This window comes from Lemur catta, chromosome 5 (assembly GCF_020740605.2).
Source record: "Lemur catta isolate mLemCat1 chromosome 5, mLemCat1.pri, whole genome shotgun sequence".
NCBI classification, from domain to species: Eukaryota; Metazoa; Chordata; class Mammalia; order Primates; family Lemuridae; genus Lemur; species Lemur catta.
The window spans coordinates 25,977,934-26,002,340 of record NC_059132.1 but is presented as its reverse complement, the minus strand read 5'-3'; the positions used below and the strand labels follow the sequence as shown (position 1 = coordinate 26,002,340).

Genomic DNA, 24,407 nt, shown 5'->3' with positions numbered 1-24,407 from the left:
AAACCAGGTGACAAAAGCAATCTAAACCATAGTGGGGAGAAATGATCCGATAGTATCAGACATGTTTAACCTATAGTCACAATAATCCCTTTAAAAGGATGATGTAGGAATCCCTGTTTTCAAGTAAGTAAAAAGCCATTATTTATTCAAAGGATAAGTGCAAGGGCCTCCTATATGCCAGTTCTAGGTGTTGGAAAAATGGCAGAAAATGATGGAGACAAAAATCCTGGCCCTCATGGGGTTTATATTCAAGTGAAGAATGAAGTTTTCTGCCTCACATGCTTCTCAATATCAGATTATTATTATTTTTGAGACAAGATCTCTTTCTGTTGCCTGGGCTAGAGTACAGTTGTGTCATCTAGCTTATTGTAACCTTAGAATTCCTAGGCTCAGCCTCCTGAGTAGTTAGAACTACAGGAATACATCACTACACCTAGCTTTTTTTTTTTTTTTTTCTAGTTTTTTGTAGAGACAGGGTCTCGCTATGTTGAATAGGCTGGTCTTGAACTCTTGGCCTCAAGCAGTCCTCCCACCTTGGCCTCCCAAAGTGCTAGGATTACGGGCATTAGCCGCTGAGGTGCTGGGCCAAGATGAGAATTTTTACCTGACCTTTGTGATGAGCAGCCATAGAATGTGTATATGTTATAGGGAGACATATTCAGTTGTAATTTTGGAACATTAGAAGTAGAAACTTCTAAAAAGCAAAGAGGTTCACCATCTATGAAAGAATTCCAGCATGGGTGTCCATCATCAAGGGGATTCAAGAATCTACTTAATGGTAAGGCTAAAAAGGTGTAATAGGAAGGAGACTTATGAGTGATCTCTGGAGTCCTTTGCAAAACTGAAAACCAAGTATAGTACAATAGCATTAAACACTAGCAGTGCTTACATAGTTTGAGCATTTACTGTATGCCATGCATTCTGCTAAGAGTTTTATTATGCATTATCTCACATAATACTCTTGACACTTATACAGATAAAGAGAATGCAACAGTGTCAAACTGTACTTTTTAAAAAGCTAAGAACATGATTTATACAAACGTGAAATATATTAAAGATTTTATTTGACTCATTAATTGACAAGGGAATTAGTACAATAGTAAGACTGGTTCTTTAAGAGCATTAATAAAGGAATCAAGATAGCTAGATTTACACAAAACTGGTAATATCCTATAAGGCAATATAACATCACATTCGAGGTTATTTTTCTATTAGAAATTATCAGGCAAAAGTATCCAAATTAACATGTAACTTTACTAAATCTGAAACTTTTATTCAATAGCAAACAGTTCAACAAAGCACATTCCCTTTAAATCTGTCTTGAGGGGGCTTGTTAAACAATTCCCACATATGAGGCTGAAAGAGCATAACTGCCTTCAGCATTATTTTCAAGTTTGGGATAATTTTTCTTAACATTAGAAGAACTATGTCATTTTTCAGGATTTTCTACCTTGTAGTAATGAAGCCGGGTCTCAGACTGAGACCTGTCTCTCCAGTATCCACACTGAAATGAGCCACGTAGCAAGTCTTTAGGGAAACCCTAGGACAGGTGTTTTGAATGACATCACCCTTGTTCTCCCTGTGTATAGGTCTGAGTGTGGTTTGTCCAGGTTTATTTGTTTATATTTTTAAACTGATGATCAAAACATTTGTAAACCACTTGGAATGAACTCCTTCAGCTACTTCTCTCTTTTGTTTCCTGGAAGGAAGCTGGCCGTACCAAATGTGATTAATAAACAGTGAGGTTCCTTAACTATTTGCTGTGATTAGCCCTAAAACAAAGGCTGTGGAGCCCCAGATAGATACAGGATTCTTTAGAACTTGGAGCAGCTGTTTTCTCAGAAAGATTTCCTACTCGTAATATTTTATTTTGCTGCTGTTGTTAATTTTGGACATTGCAGTTTCCAGTCATGGAATGATTGTTAAGGGTTTTCTATTTTTAGAATGATCATTTTGGGCCCTTAAGGTATAAAAAGAAGGTGCAGTTCTCTACGAATGGCACTTTGTTCGGCTTCTTGTAACCAAGCGCTGATTTGGTCCCACCGTTTGCCTTTCCTTTGAGTTGATCTGGAGGAAAGACTCCCGTGTTACGTTTAGAGAATAAATTAAAAGCAGCTCTGTGACTGGCTTAATGTTCCAATAAGGCTTTAGGACAGCTTTCAGAGTTTAAGGTGTAATCCCTATTATATAAAGTTAAGGTAGCAGAAAATTTAGCTAGCCCAATCAAATAGTTTATTCTAGAACTCATACTAGATGGGAGAGTACAATTTTGCTTTTCAATGGGATAAAAGATCTGGGTTTTGCTCCAATTAAAAAAAATAAAACAAATCTAAACTGAAATTTATTTATGGACACTGTCATAAACACTTTCCATAGATTATCTCACTAATCCCTCAAAAATTCTGTAGGTAGAGTCTATTACCATTGCCATTTTCACAGATGAGGAAACCAGGGTCAGCAAGCTGAGGGGGGTTCATAGCCAATAAGAGGCAGAGCTAAGATTAGACCCAGACCATCTGGTTATCAGCCTACTCGGGAAGGCTAGATGATATCACCTTCCCAAATTATGCTGGAATGGAGAAAGCACGTAGAAAAAGAGAGCACCAATTCCATTTTCTGGCCTCCGCTATGGCATTACCTGTCTTTGCAACCCTGGACAAATTGTCTCATCTGTCTGAGCCTCTACTTCCCTGTGTAAAATGAAGGGTAGAAACAATTTCGATTAGACAGTCTCTGAGGTTTCTTCCAACTCTAAAGTTCTCTGATTCTTTAATTGCATCCTGACCTTAGATGTGCACATGCACCCCGAGACACACACACACACACACACCTTCCCAAGGCAAAACTCCAACCCTGCTGAACATGCCTATTATAATTAGAAGCTACACCCAAGGCCCTGCTGAATTATTATTTACAGCAGCTTCTCAGGAACACATAACACTTAAAATCTGGCAAGCCACTCGCTAGAATAAGTTGCTAATGAGGTGTGATTTTTGGAAGTAAAATGTTAATACTTAAAAAAAGGAAAAAGAAAGTTCTAAACAAATGCTGTTCTCTCTTGAAATCGTCTCTTTTCTACAGTGTTACCTTGACAACTTAGCTTTGTCTCTTTAGAGATGGGGTTTTTTTCAGCGTGGGAGAAGAGGGGTCTCCTTCTCTTATGTTTTGAGATTTCCTCTTGTTTTATGGAAAGAAGAAATGTCAAAGGTAGACCACACAATCCAGCAGAATGTCGAACGTACACAGGGCATCTTGAGAGAGAGACTTCCAGAAATAATCACAGGTGCACAGAATTAGCACACATTTTGATTGAAGCCACCTTCGTTTCTCCTTTCTATTTCCCATAACCATAACACAATGCAACAGCCTATAAAATGGTACATTTTTGGACCAGCACCGTTATAGAGCAGAGAGCAACGAAAGTGCCTGGAAAATAATTGCATTATTTTTAGGTGCTGCAGCGAAAGATGTACATATCAGGTTGAAGGGACAACTCTGAAGAACTGAGCCAGTCTGGAAATGCTAAAAATACTGTTCCCCCTCTAGCAATTGAAATTTTGAGCAGAGGCTTAGGAAGCGGCAGGTAGGGAGATGGAATTAGAATTCACCTCTCTCTGCTGTAATAAGCTTGTTATCAGGGCTGGAAAGAGCTCAGGGGGCTGACAGGGTCAGCCGGGGACTCTGAGTGTAAGGAGCTAGTTAAAAAGGAGCAGTGTTGAGCAGAAGAAAGAGAGGGCTTATCTCCCGCATCTAGCACCACGGAGCAGAGCCTGCATGGAGAATGGGTGAAAAATCAGCATTGGTTCTAGAAGCAGTTTCCTGGCTGGTGGGGAGTACGAGCTTGGCAGACGCCATGAGCACTGTTGCAGGGGAACGAGCCCGTGCTTGACACATGTGTTTCCCATTGATAGCTGGAGACAGCCCAGTAGCTGTGAGTCGGCCTGACAAAGCCGTATTGAAGTGCAGAGTACGGTTGCAAGGCAGTCAGAAAAAGAACGGGAATGCTGTTCAGGAAATTCTTCAGGCATGGGCAGGGACTTGGCCGCAGTTCTGCAGTTGGAAAATCTGACTGGGGCAGCTTCTGAGCACAGGCTGGGACTGCTCACACTCAGTGGGCTGAGTGGCCGGAGCCTCCGGAGTGTCTCGGCACACCCAGGGATCAAGGGCGATTGTCTTCCGCCGGTTTGTGAAACAGACAAGAGAGGTAGGGGACTGCTCAGTTCGGGCATTTCCATGCCTCTTCCCTTCCTAAGCTGGCTGGCTGCTGTCTGCTTGCAGGCACTCTGACTTTGGCTGTGTGTGTGTGTGTATTAGTAAGTTAGAACTCGATCCCTTAGACATTTGGTGCAGAGGTGTAATGTTTGCCTTCTCCACCCTCCCTCAAGATCTGATTTTCAGCAGGACAGATACACTTTTGAAAGTTAGGATTTAGCTGGCGACACTATTGCGTAAAGAGAAGTATGCGCCTTCCTTGTGTTGTCACCCCGCTCCGACCATCTGTAACTTTTCCTTTCTACACGGAAGGACAGTTCATTGGCAGGAAGGATAATTTCAGATGATACTATGTTCTTTGCTTCACAGGAGTTTTGAGAGAGGAGTTTTTTTTTAGTAGAAAATGGCTCTCATTTTAGGGAGGGAATCAGTTTGAAGTTTCTCTTCTGGATCAAACTTTCAGAGTGTAGACGCAGATGTGTATATGGGTTCCCAGTATTTTTTATTTTTATATGGGATTTTTGACATTATTTGGGATTTGACTGTTCATGATATCTTTGCCTAGAAATATACTGGACCAATATTTGTAATTTGTTTCTATAATCATTTCCAACTTTTCTCACTTGAAGTAGTTTGCAGTTTCACTCTAAAAAAGTACTTCTGTATTTTATGAAACATAGGTAACAAAAAAGTAACAGAACAGTGGTTTATTGAAAATCATTGTGAAGAGACATAATAATGTGAGTTTTATTGATTGATTGGTTTTGTTTTATACCTTAGTGAAAAGAGCTTCTTTCAGGAAATCAAATTTTAAATAATTTTCAGCACAAGAGTAACCTCAGTTTTCCTCTTCAGTTTTGGTTTTTACTTAACTATATCAACTTTATTGCAATATAGATTATTTCCTGTCATAGGAAAACTCTATCGTATTTTATGTGTAGCATTTAGAAAATATACATTATAATTGCATTACAGTGCATTACAATTGCATATACTTATTTGTGGCATTTAGAAAACATATAAAACATTGTAATTTCATTTAAGAGACTAGTTCGGCCCAGATACAGCTGGACTGAATCTTGCAACTGTGTTATAATTACTAGCAGAGCGATTTGTGACATGATGTTTTCCAAAGGGGGCTTGGCTAAGAGTCTAACTGGGGAGATACATGAATGAATGGATTCTAGGATACTTCTTGAGTGGCTAGGGAGTAACTAGACCTCTTAAAGGTGGACCTCTGTGAAAACAGGTGTGTGTTTACTTCAGTGTCCTAAAATCTCTAAACAAGTAGCTTATAGAGTAAGTTTAATGACCAATGAAGAGTGGAGGGCTGGAGTTTCTCATTCTTTGCTCTGTGCAGAACCTAGAATGCATAGGCAGATGTTATGTCCTATTGGTAGAAAGTCAGGATTTTCAGTTAGCATTTTTTATTTTGTATTCAGAGAAGGGGATTGGGATATGACTGGCAACACGATCTCTTATTCCAAGAGATGGCTCATCAGTGTTTTCTTTATCAACCTCATCTTTGTATCAGGTGCTATGGGGATGGTGAGGGAACTGCAGGATTTGGGGCAGGGAGATGGGGGTACAGTTAGAAGTCAGGACGGTGACTTAACTTTGTTTTTTATTTTTCTAAAGTCCCTACTGAGTGAGCAAAATGCCAAGACAAATTAGGAACTAACATGAACCATAGCCAAGCCCCCTGTCAGTGAAAAAGGAGACTTCAGTGAGCTTGGATGTCATACTCCTCTAAATTTAGTGCGCGTCAAGCCTGGAGCAGAAGAGGCGTGAAATAGCAACCCAGGTTGCAGGATTACGAAGAGCAGTGCCTGAAACAGGGAAGAAACACTGTAGTTTCTCGTTTTGAAAAGTAGAGGAGGGAAAAGTTAAGCTCTCTTGACATTTGAACAGGAATGAAAAAAAGGAAAGCAGGGAGGGAAGAGAACCCAGAGGACGAAATCCAGGGCAGAGGTGGAGGCAGAGAACAGGGGAGCGGCTGCAGACTGGTCAGTGGGGGTGGAGGGAGGAGTCCTTTGCCCAGGAATGAAACACACATACTCAAACAGCGAAAACTGCCAGGCACTGATTTTCTGGGCTGGAAGTGCGTAGATAAACCACTACCTCAGTGGGAAGAATTGTTTTACCCTCTTCAGCACTGGAGACCGTGTGTTCAGCCTGCCCTGCCTTCTGGAAGTAATCAGAATGCACATTGTGTAAAAAATGGCATCACCCAAGGGTTCAAATTTCCTAAGTAAGGAGGAGGCAGGCTCTTAGCGAGGCCTTATTTTTAACCCATATTTGTGCCTTGCAAAAATATTTCTGCTGGGAGTGTTGAGTGAAGGGACCAGGTGGAGACGGCTGAGTAACCCCAGTGAGCAAAGCTTGTCCAACGCCCTGTCTGTGGTCACTTTATTATTATTACTATTATTATATGGGAATACAGAGTGTTATATATGATCCTCATGAAGAAATTTAAATTCTGTTTTTTATTAATATTAAAATTAAAAGGAAAAAAAAAAGGCATGCACCACATTGTTGGTTGTACAGGTTGAGCTTCCCAAATCCAGAAACCCAAAATCCGAAACTTTTTAAGTGCCAACATGATGCTCAGAAGAAATGCTCATTGGAGCATTTTGGATTTTCTGATTTGGGATGCTTAACAAGTAAGTACACTGCAAATATTCTAAAATCTCTAAAAATTTGAAATCAGAAACACTTCTGGTCTCAAGCATTTTGGTTAAGAGATACTCAACCTGTACTAGGATTCTTCAGAGAAAACAGAACCATAGCATATATATGTGTATGTGTGTGTTTATGTGGAGGTTTATTTTAGGAATTGACTTACATAATGATGGAGGCAGAGAATTCTCGTGACATACTATTAAATATCCGCAAGCTGGTGACTCAGGAAAGCCTGAAGTCCTAAAAACCAGGGGAGGTTGAAGGTATAACTCCTGGTCTGAGACCAAAGGCCTGAGAATGAGGTGGGGGTGGGGAGTGCTGATGTAAGTCTTGGAGTCCAAAGGCCCTAGAACCGGGAGCTCCAGTGTCTGAGGGTAGGAGAAAATGGATGTCTCAGCTGAAGGAGAGAGAATTAGGCTTTCCTCTGCTTTTTTGTTCTCTTTGGGCCCTCAGCTGATGGAATGCTGCCTGCCCACGTTGGTGAGGATGGCCATTCTTCACTTAGTCTGCTGATTCAAATGCTAATGTCTTCTGGAAATACTCTCAGGGACACACTCGGAAGTAATGCTTTACCAGCTATCTGGGCATCTCATAACCCAGTCAGCTTGACACATAAAATTAACCATCACAGTGGTGAAAGTGTTTGATACTGGTTTTATAAGATTAGGAGGTTCCCGAAATCATAGTTTTGAACAACTGGAAGGGACATGGGCCATCTTGTTCATTGTTTCTTGAGTTTGAATCCTGTACAAACAAGTAACAAGGCAGAAAGGAAGATGTGTGTCCTCATTGTGTTAATTGTTTTATCATACTATTATTTAAGTATGTACAGACCACAAAGACCCATAGTTATTACCTCTTAGTCATTCATGAGCAATTATAACACTGAAACAAATGTATGACTTAAACAAAACTGTATTATCAATACTGGTTTCTTCTGTAGAGAATGCTTTACTGGAATTCAGTAAGGCTTACAACATGAACATGGCACTAGCACTTATCTGGAGATTATTTTGGTGTTGTTACACACAGACTCATGTGTCACGGACAGACACTTGCTTCTTCCATAACTTTATCTCTTCAAATCTGCCTTCATTTGCATGCCATGACACCTGAAAGGAATGTGTCAATTTGTGTCATACACAGTCTGCTTGTTTGTCATTATTCATGACAATTAGAATAGAACCGCTGTTGCCAATATGATCATACAATTAATTGTCTGATAGTAGCCCTTAGTCATGAATTGGATCCATCTTTCTCTCTCTCTCTCTCTCTCTCTCTCTCTCTCTCTCTCTATATATATATATATATATATATATATATATATATTTCTTTTTTCTTTTTTTTTTTTTTGAGACAGAGCCTTGCTCTGTCACTCCAGCTACTAGAGTGCTGTGGCATCATCATAGTTCACTGCAACCTCAGACTCCTGAGCTCAAGCAATCCTCCTGCCTCAGCCTCCCGAGTAGCTGAGGCTATAAGCATGCACCACCACATCCAGCTAATTTTTCTGGTTTTTGTAGAGATGTTTTCTCACTATGTTCTTCAGGCTGGCCTCTAATTTCTGATCTGAAGCAATCCTCCTCTCAGAGTGTTAGGATTATAGACGTGAGCCACTGTGCCCAGCGAGATCTAAATTTTTTAGAACAGAATTTGCATAAGTAAGTAAATAAAAAAGAAAATAAAAACAGAAGAACGAATTCAGTAGAGAACTCTCAGATCCCTGGGGAGATCTGAGGATTCCTGGTGGCCTGCGGTCTGCACATTAAGACATGCTGTTTCCAGCCAGTTCTGGTTCCACAGAAGAACCCCTGCAGGAATCTGGGAAGGAATGGCTTTGGGAACACTGCTGTCTGAATTTCTAATGCAGCCCAGGCACTTTTATTTGTTCCACATATTGGGGTTTTAGAAGGGATTTTATTTGAAAAGAGGGTTTTCATGCTGTATCAGCGAAGATTGCATTTGGCTGCAAGTAATTGAAACCCTGCTCACAGAAGTCTAAATATATAAGGGCTTGCTATTTTGTGCATACAGATCAGACTTACACAGTTCAGGATTTTTGCAGAAGCTGAACAACATTCTCAGGGATCAAATCTTCCTTTCTGTTCCACCATTCTTAGTACTTGAGCTCAACTCCCCATTCTCATCCCCAGCTGTCTTGTTCAAATAAGGGCAAAAGTGATGGGATATGAAGGGAAAAAATATTTCTCCTCTTGATCTTTGCCCCTTTAATCAGGAAGGGATGGCCTCCCCTGTAGACCTCCCCTTGTCTCAAAATACACAGCCAGAATTGGGTCACAGATCAGGCACTGGCCCCTGGAATGATATTATCGTGGCATGATATTAGCATGACTGGTTTAGGCCAATCATGTTTGACCTTCTGGATCTGGACGTGAGTAGGAACCCATACATTCAGATCAAGGGCTTTTCCTTCTGCTGATGAGCGCATCAGTGTTCTGTGAGCAGTTAAGGATGGGGAGGATGTCTGTGGGTTAGACAGTGGACAGTATTGGCCACAGATGCTTCAAATTAATTTTTACAAAAATGAATAAACAAATATACTTGAAAAAATACTGCTCTAATAATCTCTTTCTTCTATTTTAAATAAGTAAACATTGAGACCATAAAAGTCCATTACTTACCTTAGAACACAAGCACTCCAAGACAAAGGCAGTGTTGGTGGTCCCGTGACTCTAAGTCTGGCGTGGTGTATGTGGTGCATGCATTGGCTCAACAATGACAGTTGAGTGAGACTTCGGTATCCATGCTAGAGAAAGTAACATTACAGTGGAGGTCGGTTGGAAATCGCCTGGTTCCATGGTTTCTCAAGACCTAGTGAATCAGAATCTCTGAGATTAGAGTTGGAAGTTTCTTATATTTTTGAAGCCTCCCCAGAGAATGTGTTGAAGCCAGCCAGACACTGATCCACCGAATGGGGTTTGTTAAACATTCTCATGGCTGAATCTCTAATTTATTGCAGGAACCCCTTTATAGCATTGCTGATGGGTGCCAGCCAGATGTGATGGCCATGCCCTCAGTGGGGGCGAGCCTCACTCCACCGTGAATGAGGCTGGCGTTTCTTTCCCACCTCAAACCTCCTCAGATGGAGCCAAATCACCTCTCTGTCCTCTGTAACAGTTGCCCTTGCCATAGTCTCTCATCCACATCTGAGGTGGTGGTGTTACTTGGTGAAGAAGTGGGATTCAGCAAGGAAGTTAAGGTAGAGGTGGCCAGAGATCTTAGAAGACGTCCAGGCTCCATTCATCTCTGGATCTCAGTTTTGCCATGTGTAAAATGGGATCACATGCCTCTAAGGCATCTACCAACCTATGATTTTTATAATTCTGACACTCTTTGTCTTCTTTAAGAATGTGTCTTAGTCTTCCTTTCTCAAGGCAGGCATCTTGAGTTATTTCATCCCTCCCTCCACTTTTTCCTGCACTATTCTCTTTACCTGCCTCTGAACATAGTCCGGTTAACCTCCTCCTGTCACAAATGTGGTTCCCTGAACTTGGCTGCAGCCATCTGGCCAGCACACATTCTATGATGAGGACACAGACCTCTAGTAACCGAAGAGGAGGAGGCAGATCTGAGGGAGAGGAGTCACCGCAGGAAAGAAAAATGGAAGGTGGGATCATCTTGCAGCAGAAAGACAGTGTTATAATGTGAACTGAGCTCAGGCTCTGAGTCAGACACAGGCTGGGATCCTGGCTGTGTGGCCCCAGGCGAGGCCCATCATCTCCATCTGCTCCAATTTTCTAATCTCCGAAATGGACAGGAGAAAAGTACCTACCGTATAGTGCGTTGTGAGATTGTGCACATAGTGCACTTAACGTGGTCCCTTGCATGCAGGAGGCACTTAAACATGTTAGATATACATATGGTGAATATTAACTGATATGGCACCAGGCAAACTAACAAAGAATGAAGTGGGCCGATCAAGACAAAATGAAGAGTCGAGACAACCAGCGGGGGAGAGAATGTTTTATATTGAATTGTCCAGGTTGCCTTTTCTGTGTTGCCCAGATTTCTCTAGAGATTTCCACAGTTCCCTTTATTTCACCTTTGCTGCCACACAGAAAGGTCTTCATTATTGTTTCAAATTCCTGCTGTAAAGCATGAACTGCCTCATATAAGGAAAACCATGTACACCTCGGCCTCTGACCTGCCTCTGAGACAGGTCTGCAGGACTGGGGGAGGAACGTGTCACCATGGTTCACTTAGCGTATAAATCCTGTGAGATTGGTTTGCTCGGAAAGCTTTGCTGGTGGTTGTATTAATGGAGCTCAGGGTGTGTGTAGGCGGATGTGGACTCCATGGCTTTATTCTTCTTTTTAACTGATCAAGCAATGGCTGCTATTAAAGCAAGCACAATCCCCTGATAAAAACTATATTGCCAGGGATTAGAAACTCCCTCCTTGTTCAGACCACTTTTCCTTGCCAGTGTGATAGCATCAGACTCTCTCGTGAGCACCCTGACTTCTAAATAATGTATTGTGAATGCCTGGAAACCTTCTTGCTTGCTAGGCTTGAAGTCTTCGGATGCTGAAGCTTTCATTGAGCTCAGAGGAAATAAATATCAAGGTTAGCTCCCTTCTCCAAGCAAATCATTGAACAGCGTCCTCTTATACTAACCCTGATGGGGGTCGTGGTACTGGGTGTGGGGTATTCAGTGAAAGAAGATTGTTCAAGGGTAGGGACAGTGGGGGGCAGAGCCACACTATGTTCCTGTCATTCCTGTTCTTACCTGTGGTTGACTTCGGTCTTCTTTCTAGTTCTATACTCTTTCTAAATCTTTTCTTCTATTTCTTTATTCTGTTTGGTCTACCCATTGCTAATTTCTTTTTTCTTTGTCATTCTTTGAGTATGTGCTTACCAAAGTTACCGTCTGCTTCCCTAAGGGGTCAAGAGTACTAGTAATAGACCAAAGCGTAATTTTTACCATGTGATGACAAACATTAACTGCTGAAGTTGGCTGTGACCTTCAAAGGCCTGTGGTCTCTCTTCTGTCTTTGACAAACCTCCTCCCATTGTTTCCAGGCTGATGATCCAATCAGCAGGTCATACACCGGCACCTGAGGGCTTGGCCTTTAGGTGCATTTTGGCTCACAAAGTTTTTTTTTTAATTAACTTAGTTACAAAACATTTAAACATCCTAAGATAGCACATAAAAATCTAGGTTTTTAGATCATCTGGGAAAAGTTGAAGCTGGGCATCTGTGGTCTGATTTCTCATGGCACAGCAGTTCGTGGGCTCTGGGCAGCTTCTGTTTCTTTGAAAGGACACGTGCCCACTTCATGTCATGACCTCCTCCTGCCCTCTGCTTCCTGATCCCTAGGTGTTTACATTAGTCAGCTCTGTTTTTCTTAGTAGGATTTCTCAACTGAGCAATAGAAGGTAGACAATGATTTGAGTGGCCATTTTCTCAGTTCTCTGAAAGAGTAGTATGCATAATACCCTTCTAGATGCACAGGAGAGAAGTTAGGGTATAATGAAGCTATGGCTGGCTTCTCTTGGAGAACACTGCTGAGATGGGCAAAGTATCTACTGGAAAGGGTGCAGGAGGAAAGCATGCTGGTCAAGAACACAGGTCTTGAAATTAGATACTCCTTGGAATAACTACCTCATTGGATTGTAGCTAGGATTAAAAACTTGAAATGTGACAGAAATCAGAACACTTCCTCTGGGGATGGGAGTTGATTAAAAAGGGGCTTGAGGGAGCTTTCTAGGGTGGTAGAAATGTTACCTGTCTTGTTGGGATATAGTTTACAAAGATATGCAGATTTGTAAAACTCATCAAGCTGTATATAGTTAATATCTGTGTATTTCACTAGAAGTAAATTATACCTCAACACACATACATACATACATATATATACTACAAAAGTATGCGAAGTGCTTAGCAAAATGCATAATGACTGTTAGCTATTGTTATCATGCTTGTTTCTGGAAACTTTGATTAAAAAAAATTAAATGACCAAAAAAGAGATGAAGAGCTTTTCTTTTCAGACCACAGATTTTACTGCAAGCATTCAAGAGCACAGGTAATAGCTAAAGATCCTTGCCAAACGCAATTGTCAAGGGAGAATCTACCGGATCAATGCTAATTTTATGGAACTATTGAATCACTATAGCAGGATGTTCCTAATTTGTTGTAGCTACTTTTCATGATGCTGTAAAAATTTATGGGTTTCAGAGACATATCAAAGACGATTTATTACCTGGGAGAAAATGCCTATACTTAGACTAAATTGCACACTGGCTGGAGACAGTAGTTGCTCAATAATTATTCAATAATTTGACTTAAAATTAACATCCACGTGGAGAAGTTCCAGATAAAGCAATCACAAAAGTATACTTTTAATTAGTAATCACATTGTTATAACCAGTTATTCACATATATCTGGAAATATTTAACACAAGAATTGAGAGAACAGATTTTTCTAGCCGAACACTCTGTGTTCAAGTTCTTGCTGTGTGGGTTCAACACTCTGGGTTCAAATTCTGCCCAAACAAGCAGAGTGATTTTGGGCAGGTTATTTAACCTGTCTTTCTCAGTTGGTTTAATTGTAAAATACAAATAATTATAGTACCTGCCTAACAATCACATATCTGTGATGATTAAATACATGCAGAACAGTGTCTAGCACGGAGTGCCATTACACACGTGTTTGGCATCATTTATGTGTGCTTTCTTTATGTTAGAGAACTGGTGATTTTTTGTGATTTGTATTTAAATATTGTTCAAAACCCACGTGTATGGTGATTGGTAGAAGTGATCTGATACAGGTTCAAGTGGTCTGAAGCCGGGAATTGACGGGAAACATACTGGTTTTCGGGTTAGCTGACTTTGATTTTGTTACTAACTTATTCTTTGATCTTGATTAAGTCACCTCACCTCCCTGGACCTTGTTTTCTCATCTGTTAAATAAGAATTTGGACTTTATATGGTCCACATTCCCTGAGGACTTGTGTGTCCCTCTCTGATCTCAAGTGTCTGAATCATGTTCATTATAATTTTATTACACAGCTTGGTCCCCAAGTCACAGAAGAGCTGTAGCAGCTCAACTGTGATTGTCATTATCTGGTTCTGGTCAGAATCGTCCGTGGGGATTTGAAAAGCCCTGGCCTTGTACGGCACAGGGCAGCTGGCTGGCTGAGCAGATCTGCTCTCCTGCTAAGGCTGGCCAGAGAAGTGGCCACGAAGGGGGAGCTGCATCATCCTTTGCGTGTGAAAATGATACCATTAAATTTGTGTTGGGGTGTCTGAAATTATTTTTCCTGCTCAAGGGTGTTCAGTTCACACCTTCTTTTCTGGTCCTCCAATTACAACATCAAGGACTAGGTTCAGAATGATGTCTCTGAGTTTTATGTAATACTTTTGATTCCTTCAAGTCTTTGCTCAAATATTATTAATACCTTCTGCAGAAGGTCAACCCTTACCATGCTTTTAAAAATTGACCCCGCTGTACTCCCCACCCCATGGTACTTCTGATCTCTTTTTTGCAGTCTTTTTGGGGAAGAGTCGTTTCCTCCTAGCATTCATCCTCTTGTAACATGAGCTTAATACACTTTGGTTTTCATGCTTGGTATCTGTCTCCCCCATCACTACCTCCTACCACTGCCATGAGATCGGGGTCTTTGCTTTTGCTCATTGATGTATCCCAAATGCCTAGAACAGAGCCATGGGAGGACCTGAAGGGGGCTGGTAGTGTTTATGCCCTTTTAAATGCATTCCACACCACACACACCTCTGTGGTCATTCTGAATTCCTTGCATTCGATTCAGGGAAAGCTAAGTCTGTGCCTCACTGGGTGTGGAATACAGAGACAGTGGGGCCTGAGCCTGAGCCTGAGCCCAGGCCCTGACAGACTTAATAGGAATGTTCCTTGAGAACATTCCTGCATTTTCTGGGACCTCTGTTTCTTCCTTTATAAAGCAGTCTTAATTATACAGATCTTTCAGAGTGTTGTCAGGACTGTGTGCACTCGTGTATCTGACAATGCCTGGTGCAAATCCCCATGTGTGTGCTTCGCTTCTGTCTGCATGTGCCTCACATGGACCCCCATCTGCACCTCTAGGATGGTGAGAATTGATGCTCGTGATGATACTGAAATATCTTTTGGTTCATCAGAGATAAGTATTTTATACTTAAATACAGGGCGTATTACAATTTGGGCACTGCTTTGATAATAATATCTATTAAAAGTATGTGTACACTTTGGTCTAGCAATTTGGTTTCCAGAGGAGGTGTATTTGGCCATGTGTGAAACACGTGTGCTCCATTCCTGTGGCTTTCAGTGGTATCCATGTGCTGGAGCTTTACATACTATGTCTCAAGGCCCACTGCTCTTCCTCCTGAAGTCCGGCCTCATTTCCAGGTGCCAGCGGGACACCATCCTCTTGGAGTTTTATATGTACTCAGCATTAGCAGAGCTGTCTGTGTCCGCCACCTCCATGTACTCCATGTGCTCCTGCCTCGCAAGCCGCCTGTGTCTCTGCTGTCCCCATCCTGATAAGTGGCAGGGTCGTTCCCCTGGCTGCCTATGCCAGGACATTGGTGTCCCCTCCGCTCCTGTCCTTTCTCCACATCCTGTGTCTCAGGCAGCAGCAAATCCTATCAGCTCTACTTTCCCAGTAGATTCCAAATACAGCAATTCTCCACCTTCTCGCTCCCCTTTCCACAGGGCTGGGCCACTGTCACTTCTCTCTGGGCAGTCACAGTAGTCACAGGTCTCTGCTCTCTCCATTTCCATTCTCATCTCCTGCGGTCTGTTCCCTAGAGAACAGCCAGAGTGACCCCAAAGGGAAAATCTGATCGTCTGATTCCCACAGTTCTCCAGTGGTCACTGTCACAATCAGTGTCATACCTACGGTTTTTACTGGGGCTTATAAGACCCTACAAACTCTTCATTCCTCCTGCACCCAAGTGCATTTTGAAACACTGTCCTCCTGCTTCACTCTGATCTGGCCACCCTGTCCTTCACACGTGCCAAGCAAACCCCACCTCAGGGCCTTTGCACTTGCTGGTACTGTTTGCACCAACTGAAATGCTTCCCCAGTATCCTCATGCTTTACTCTCTTGCTCGTTCATGTTTTGGTCTCAAATCTCTCCACTACAGAGAGGCTTTTCCTCTCTGTTCCTTAACCAGGAGCTCCCAACACTGTCCTCTTCTGCTGCCTCATTTTTAACTTCATAAAACGGATTCCCAAGAATAAGTACAATAAGTTAGTTGTATATTTATCTATTTCCCATTTTTCCTCTAAAACGTAGGTCTGCGAGGCAGGGATTCTATCTTGTTGCTGCTGGCTGTCTAATACCAGCATGTGGTAGTATCTGGGAAGTATTTATTGGTTTAAATCATCATAGGTAACAGAACATTACTGGAAACAACATCAGTGTTCATCTCTAAGGAGTTGATTAAGTTAAATATCATATATCCATGCAATTTAAAATGGCCTATCTGTTAAAAAATAGATTTCTTTGTTTTTATGGGACTAATGCTTAGTTATAAGTGGGCCAAGTTAGATTTAGAGCAATATGAAAAATATGCTCTTGTTTGTATAAAAAAGAAATATTAAAGTGTATGTGTATTGAACATACATATTCAATAAAACCTGCATGTGTATTGAATGTTTCTATGAGGATAAGAAATAATGTGGTCCTAGTGGTTGCTTCTATGGAGGGAGGCTGAAGGTGTGAATGAGATTTTCTTCACTGTAGTATTTTTTTATTATTATTTTAAATACATCTGCTTATGTAATTTTTTTCAGTAAAAATTGTTCAACTCTTAAATATTCCAGTTCTTAGAAAGCTTAAATATGGAACACCTAACTATTAAATTAATCTAAAAATTTGTTTAAGAAGAAGACACCATTCCTGGGTTATTTCACATAAATAGGCATTTACCTTTCTGGATAAATTTTATAAGAAAAAAATAGCAATTGTTATATCAAAACTAAAAGTGATGAGTTTGTTACAAATGTCTAAATGGTGCCAAACACTTGCAATCCAAGACTAATGCCTTGTATGGATGACTGAATGAAAACAAACCTTGAGAGCAAGTAATTTTAAATCAGAGACCTCAAAATTAACATGGCTAATGAAGGATTGTTTACGTGCCAAGATAATCCAAAATGACTCTGATTCTACAACAAATTCTAGAAATTGTGTCAAGCTTGTATGGAAACCCCGTGCTTGCTATTTATATAAACTGGTTACAGTCCAATAGTTATGTAATTCCTGTTTACTTTTAAATTTGCCCAAAATTTAAACAAGCAGCAACACCAAAAAAAAAATTAGCTCACCTGATTTGTATCACTCGTGTCATTTCTAAATAAGATAACATAGTTATTAGTCTTGTTATATTTTTCTTCATTCTTTATCATAACCTAGGAGGAGGTGCTTTACATCTTTCTAAAAACTCCTCTCTCACCCTCCCTGAGCTCCTTCAATTCCAGCACTTGAGCTTGAGCTCTTGGGGCCATTAATGCTTGCTCTGCCCTCTGCTGGAAAGTTTCCCTCCCTGCCCCAGGTTCCACCTTGTCACCTTGTCAGAATGGCCTTCCATGAGCAGAGTGGGTCACCCTCTCTTCTCTATCATGGGGCCCTCGTTTCCTAGCCCCTAACTTCAGTTCCAATGGTTTTATCTATTTACTTGTTTATTGTCCATCTCTCCCATGAAAATAGGAGCTTGATGGAAACAGAATATGATTATTTTCATGCTTTTGAAGACCTACATGTCTCCAGGGCCTACTGGCACGTAGTATAGATGGTCAAAAAATTTTTTCTCTTTCACTGCTGAAAAGATAGACTGGGATCAAGGATTTCCTTGCGGGCCAGCTCTGTGCTTTGCCACGCCTCCTTCCCCCACAGTTACGTCACTGAACAGAGATCTGCACCCATTAGCACCTCCCCCATAAATTCCTTTATGGAACAAGATATTCTGCAGCCTCGTGGTGCGCACAGTCAAGCGAGTGTTAGTGAACTGCCTGCCAGTGACTCTCCTTTTTCTCAACTCTACCTTATTAGTAGAGTTGATCGTGGCCCATGTAATTTTACAGGCCAAAAAGAAAAATCATCAGGAAACTTGAGACACTGATAGGGTTTCACAAAGTTGACTAATATTTTTTTATCATCCCTGAAAAACATAATGCATTCTTGCACAGCAAATTGATAATGTAGATATTGTAACTATTAATATTTTCCAGATAGCTCTCTTACATGGGGGGGATAAAAGGAAAACATTTGTTCTTCTCTTGAAGATGAACCTTGCTGGAACAAAAATACTGAATGCAGACACAAAGTGACGGCTTTACTAGACTGGGCTATGTGCTTAGCCTGACAAAGTAAATAGCTGTGTATGTTGCTGCCCCAAAACCTTCCATTGTTCCTACATCTATTGCTGAAATGTAGGAAGAGGGGCAACAAAAGATTTCCATAGTAACTATTTGATACCTACCAGATAGAGGAAAGGGAATCAACATGGTATAAAATTAATGAGCACCAGAGTATGATCAGGCCAGTTTCTCTGTTACGATGTCAAAGACTTGTCAAAGAAGGTGGGACTCATCACTCTGATGCTCATTGCAGATTCCTTAATCAGAGAGACAGCATAACACTTGGGTCCAGGTGTCACTTAGGCTGGGCCTGGTTCAAGGATCCTGGTGACAACTTCACAGTAAGTGTGGGATTTGTACACAGTTTAGGAGGCTCCTGTGACTGAGGTTGGGTCTTTATGCGGCCACTGGAAAAAGCTCCAAGGGCTTCGGAAAGTCACTGAGGTGTCGGTGATGGCTCCAGGGGCAGAATTGAAACAGGAGGGGAGGGTTCTTCTCAAGTTCAAGTCATAACAAGGGATCCTTTCCTTGAAATGGTCACATCAAATTAATCCCAGGTCTTGATTCTTTAATGATACGTGATCTCAGGTATGAACAGTTGGATGCCAGAGACCGTGAGGTTACAGCTTTCACAAGCATGCTTTAGTGGCGTGTCCATCCAGAATGACCTCCTTTGGAAACTCTACGTCTGTTCTATTTGGCAGCTATTTAATTAGCTCATGATTATGGGTAGTTATATTATCACATTTCCTTGACTATTGGTAGTTTCTTCCTACCTAATGGCAAAGCTACAGAGAGTTTTACTATATTCATTCTTTAGGAACTAGAATCCTATTGCATTTGATGTGCAAGAAACAGATTATCTTTAAGTCAACCGGATTTGTTTATAAACAGGTGAACACTAAAAATAGCCTCACGAAGGAGTAATGCTTTGGATATAAGGCCACATAGCATTGGTACAATTGCATGTGCTTTTGAAAAGGCAAAGTTGTGTAAGCTTTCATTTCTTCTGATATTATAGCTGTTTACTTACTACTAAAGGATATGCTTTTAAACATTGGCTTGATTTTTATTCATTGAACAAAGCCATACGTGTGTGTATGTGTGTGTGTGTATACACATGCATGTTCTTTAGGTGCTCCTAGAGTTCAAGGATGTTTTAAATACCTAGGAGATTATAGGCCATATTCAGAGAGATGACATATGTCACTGTAAAAAAAAAAAATAAATAAAGTTACACAACAATGTGAAGAAGCTTCCCAAAGACTGATGGGCAGTATTACTGTCTTGTGAGTCTTAGGAGATGGGTATATTTGGAGATGGACTCCTTTTTAAAATTTACATGTTCTCTGCATGCTCACAGATGCAAAGAAGCCTCCTAGGGGGCATGCTATTACTGATTGAGATTCATTTTGCTGAGTTATTCAAAGTTGAAGAGTGTTTTGGATGCATGACTTTTATAGAGGGTGGGATAAAAAAGGTGGTTAATTATCATCAAACAACAAATATTTAGTTAGCACCTTTGGTAGTCTGTGCACTGCTATACGCTTCCTAAAATTATAAATCAGAATATCATTCCTTTGTTTCAAATACTTCTGTGGTTTTTTACTACTTTTTCCGTAACACACTGGGCAAAGAAGGAACATACCTCAACATAATAAAGACCACATATGACAAACCCATAGCTAACACCATAGCATCAGAACTTCTTCCTGTGGTCTCCAAGGCCCAGCATCATCTGACTCCTACCAACTTCTTAAACCTCACCTTGTGCTCTTCCCCACTTCATGCATTACAAGCCAGTCACATGGGTCTCTCACGCACTGGGGCCTTTGCCTGAGTTTTCTTCCCTCTGCCCGGGACATTTTTTTTTTTTTTTTTTTACCTCTGTCCTCACTTCACTGTCTTATCTTTCAAGTTTCAGCTCAAATGTCACATCCTCAGAGAGTTCTCCCTTGATCAGTCTATATGCAGCACTACCAGATATATTTTGGTGTATGCAGTGAACACACTTTATTTTCTGTCTTTATGCATTCACAGTGTTTATTGTCTCCCACCATCTGGACAGTGAATTTCATAAAGGCAGGGTAACTCTGCTAACTTGCAGGATCTGGAGGATCTGGTACAGTATGTGGAATTTGATCGATGCTCTGTGATGATACGGTGAGTGAGTAGATGGACTAAAAACATTGAAATAGGTTCAGTTTGAGATGACAGTTGGAGTTACAGTAGTAAGCTGGGTTTCATCCTCATAGAAGTGCAGATGAAAGTGGGACATTGAATGTTATCTTTGAGGGGAGACAGATAACACTAACTCATAACATGAACTTGAAACAAAGAGGCAGATTAGAGAGTTTGGAAAGACGGAGGGTAATCAGAGATTTAGGAAAAGAACCCTGGGCCTGCAGTGTCGTGAATGCCGAAGAAAGACAAAGTTTCCAGGCGGGAAGGGAAGTTGGCAGTGGCCAAAGCTTCAGAAGGTCTAAGGAAAATGAGCATTATAAAAAAAAAAGTACATTGAATTTTTATGAGGGGTGTTTGAATGGGCCATTTCAGTGGAAAGATTAAAATGTGAGATTCCTAGGGCTAACCAATGATCTGGAAGCCCTGGGCATTAATTAAAGTAAAACAAAGCAACAAATAGGACAATAAAGGCAAGCTGAGATACAGGCATACCATGGAGACATTGCAGGTTCAGCTTCAGACGACTATAATAAAAAAAATATTGTAATAAAGCAAGCGACACAATTTTTTTTGGTTTCCCAGTGCATATAAAAGTTATGTTTACATTACAGTGTAGTCTATTAAGTGTGCAATAGCATGGTATCTTAAAAATGTGCATATCTTAATTAAAAATACTTTATTGCTAAAAAATGCAAACAATCATCCGACCCTTCAGTGAGATGTTATCTTTCTGCTGCTGGAGGGTCTTGTCTGATGTTGCTGGCTGCTGGCTGGTCAGGGTGGTGGTTGCTAAAGATTGGGGTGACTGTGCCAGTTTCTTAAAATAAGACAACAATGAGGTTTGACATGGTGATAGATTCTTCCTTTCACAAAAAATCCTCTGTAGCATGATATACTTACTGTTTGATAGCCTTTTACCCATAGCAAAACTTCTTTCAAAATCAGAGTCAGCCCTCTGAAACACTGCTGCTGCTTTATCAACTAAGTTTATGTACTGTTCTGAATCCTTTGTTGTCATTTGAACAATGTGCACATTTTCATCAGGCGTAGATTCCATTTCAGGAAACCATTTTCTTTGCTCATCCATAAGAAGTCACTCCTCATCCGTTCAAGTTTTGTCATGAGATTGCAGCTATTCAGTACCATCTTCAGGATCCATTTCCATTTCTAGTTCTCTTGCTATTTCTACCACATCTGCAGTTACTTCCTCCACTGAAGTCTTGAACCCCTCAAAGTCATCCATGAGGGTTGGAATCAATTTATTCCAAATTCCTGTTGAGGTTGCTGTTTTGACTTCCTCTCATGAATCACAGATGTTCTTAACGGCATCTAGAATGGTGAACCTTTCCCAGGAGGTTTTCAATTTATATTGCCCAGATCCATCAAAGAAATCACTATCTATGGCAGTTATGGCCGTATGAAATGTATTTCTTCAGTAATAAGACCTGAAAGTCAAAATGACTCCTTGATCCATGGGCTGCAGAATGGATGTGGTATTAGCAGGCAAAAAAACCGTCATTAATCTCCTTGTATATCTCCACTGGAGCTCTTGGTTGACCAGATACATTGTCAGTGAGCAATAATATTTTGGAAGGGATCTTTTTTGCTGGGCAAAAGGTCTCTATAGTGAGCTTAAAATATCTGGTAAACCATGCCATAAACAGATGTGCTGTCATCCAGGCTGTGCTGTTCCATTTCTAGAGCATAGGCAGAGTAAATTCAGCGTAATTCTTAAAGGCCCTATGATTTTTGGAATGGTAAGTGAGCGTTGGCTTCAACTTAAAGTCACCAGCTACATTAGCCCCTAACAAGAGAGTCAGACTCTCCTTTGAAGCCAGGCATTGACTTCTCTTCTCTAGTTATGAAAGTCCTAGATGGTATCTTCTTGCAGTATGAGACTGTTTCTCCTACTTTGAAAATCTGTTGTTCAGTGTGGCCACCACACTCAGTGATCTTCACTTGACCTTCTGTATAACTTGCTATAGCTTCTCCATCAGCACTTGCTGCTTCACCTTGATATTAAGGAGATGGCTTCTTTCCTTAAGCCTCCTGAACCAACCTCTGCTAGGTTCCAAATGTTCTTCTACAGCTTCCTCATCGCTCTCAACTTTCATAGAATTAAAGAGAGTTAAGGCCTTGCTCTGGACTAGGTTTTGGCTTAAGGACGTGCTGTGGCTAGTTTGATCTTCTATCCAGACCAGTCAAACTTTCTTCATAGCAGCAATAAGCCTGTTTCACTTTCTGCCATTGTGTGTTCACTGGAGCAGCACTTTTGAGAACTTTGCCTTTGCATTCACAACTTCAGTGTCACGAGAGGCCTAGCTTTTGGCCTGTCTTGGCTTTTGACATGCCTTCCTCACTAAACTTGATCATTTCTAGCTTTTGATTTAAAGTGAGAGACATGTGACTTTTCCTTTCACTTGAACACTTAGAGGCCGGTGTGGGATTCTTATTTGACCTAATTTCAGTATGTCTCAGGGAATGAAGAAGCCTGAGGAGAAGGAGGGAGATGGAGGAACCAGGTGGTCGGTGGAGCATTCAGAACACACACAACGTTTGTTGATCAAGTTTGCTATCTTATATTAATGGGTTTTGTGGTGCCACCAAACAATGTTAATAGTGATATCAAAGATCATTGATCATAGGTCACTATAACAGATACAGTGATAATGAAAAAGTTTAAGATACTGTTCTAATTACCAAAATAGACATGTCAGAGTAGAAAAAGACAGGGTTTAGCTAGTTACAATTAAAACATCCTTTTTCAATTTTACAAAAATGTATGGCTATGTTCATGCATTACTCAGGCCTCTCCCAGGGCCTTCAAAGGGACTGGCCCAAGTGAGGACTTAAAACTTTAATTGCATTCCTTGGACAGTAAATTTCTTCCGGGAAGGAACAAGAAGAAACACAGATTGGAGATGAGATCGTCTTTCATCCTTTGCTTTTTATCATTTCAGCATGCTTTAATTTTTGACTAGAAAAATTAAAATACACAGCATGTCTACATTTCTTTTTTGCATGAAGGGATTATTTATAACAGATGTATCCATTACCTTATGTTTGCCTTGCAAGGCCTCCTATTATGATCATTTATAGAAAATTACCCGCTTCCCTGTTCCTTATTTATGTATGTTACAGAGTTGGACACTGGAGTATTTTGTTTCATGTGGCTCATTAAAGTGGGTGTCGTGGAGATGCAAGAGCCTTGTACCCTTCAGCGAAGAATCTGAGTTATAATCTCTGCTCAGCTTCTAATTCACTGTGTGGTGGGAGGGGAGCTGCTTCTCCCGGTCTTGAGCTCCTCAGCTGGTCATTAGTGACGCTGGGCAAAATCAGTGGCTCCTGGGAGCCCACGGGTTCTGCAGAAGGTGCTCAAGAGTAGCCAGACCCTCATTCTTGCTTTCAGGAGAAGAGCTCTGATTTTTGCTGTTTGACTTGCTGGAGTTTCTTTTAAGACTTTTGCCTTAAGTTAGTCTTTGGAGAAAAAAAAAAAAAAAGCCATTTTTTAGTTGTTGTCCCAAATGCTTGGAATCACCTGGGGAGCTTTTAAGTAATGTATCACCCTGAGCTTGAGATTCTAATGCTGGAGCTCAGAATTTGAACTGTATTACTTAAGTTCCTTTTCAATTCTGATGCATCATCAAGGTAGAGTGACATTATTCTAGACCAATGATACGCAATCCTGTGTACCCTTTGAATTATCTGGGGACCTTTTTAAAAACACACATACCTGGGTGCCACCCCTGTAATTGTTATTTAATTAACCTGCATGTAGATTCTTTGACAGCTCCATGAGTGATTCTGCTGTGCATCCAGGACTGAGGACCCCCTGTCAGGATAATCACTGCATTCTGTCAAGGCCTGTAACAATATCTATGTGGAAAAAAAAATAATCACAAATGTGATATCGATATCCCCATCCTATCATCTCAGAAATGGTCACTGAACACATTTCCATTTCATAGTTAAATTGTATAATGACACCA

At 40.9% G+C, this 24,407-nt stretch overlaps 1 protein-coding gene across 1 annotated transcript in view; it reads left to right on the top strand.

Moving 5' to 3' along the window:
• Positions 1–4,088: 4,088 nt before the first annotated feature.
• The window catches only part of SGCD (sarcoglycan delta), a 354,497-nt gene continuing 334,178 nt past the window's right edge, over positions 4,089–24,407 (top strand). The window contains exon 1 of the mRNA XM_045551289.1: positions 4,089–4,204. The gene's annotated coding sequence lies outside the window, so the exon portion shown is untranslated. The remainder of the gene's footprint in view (positions 4,205–24,407) is intronic.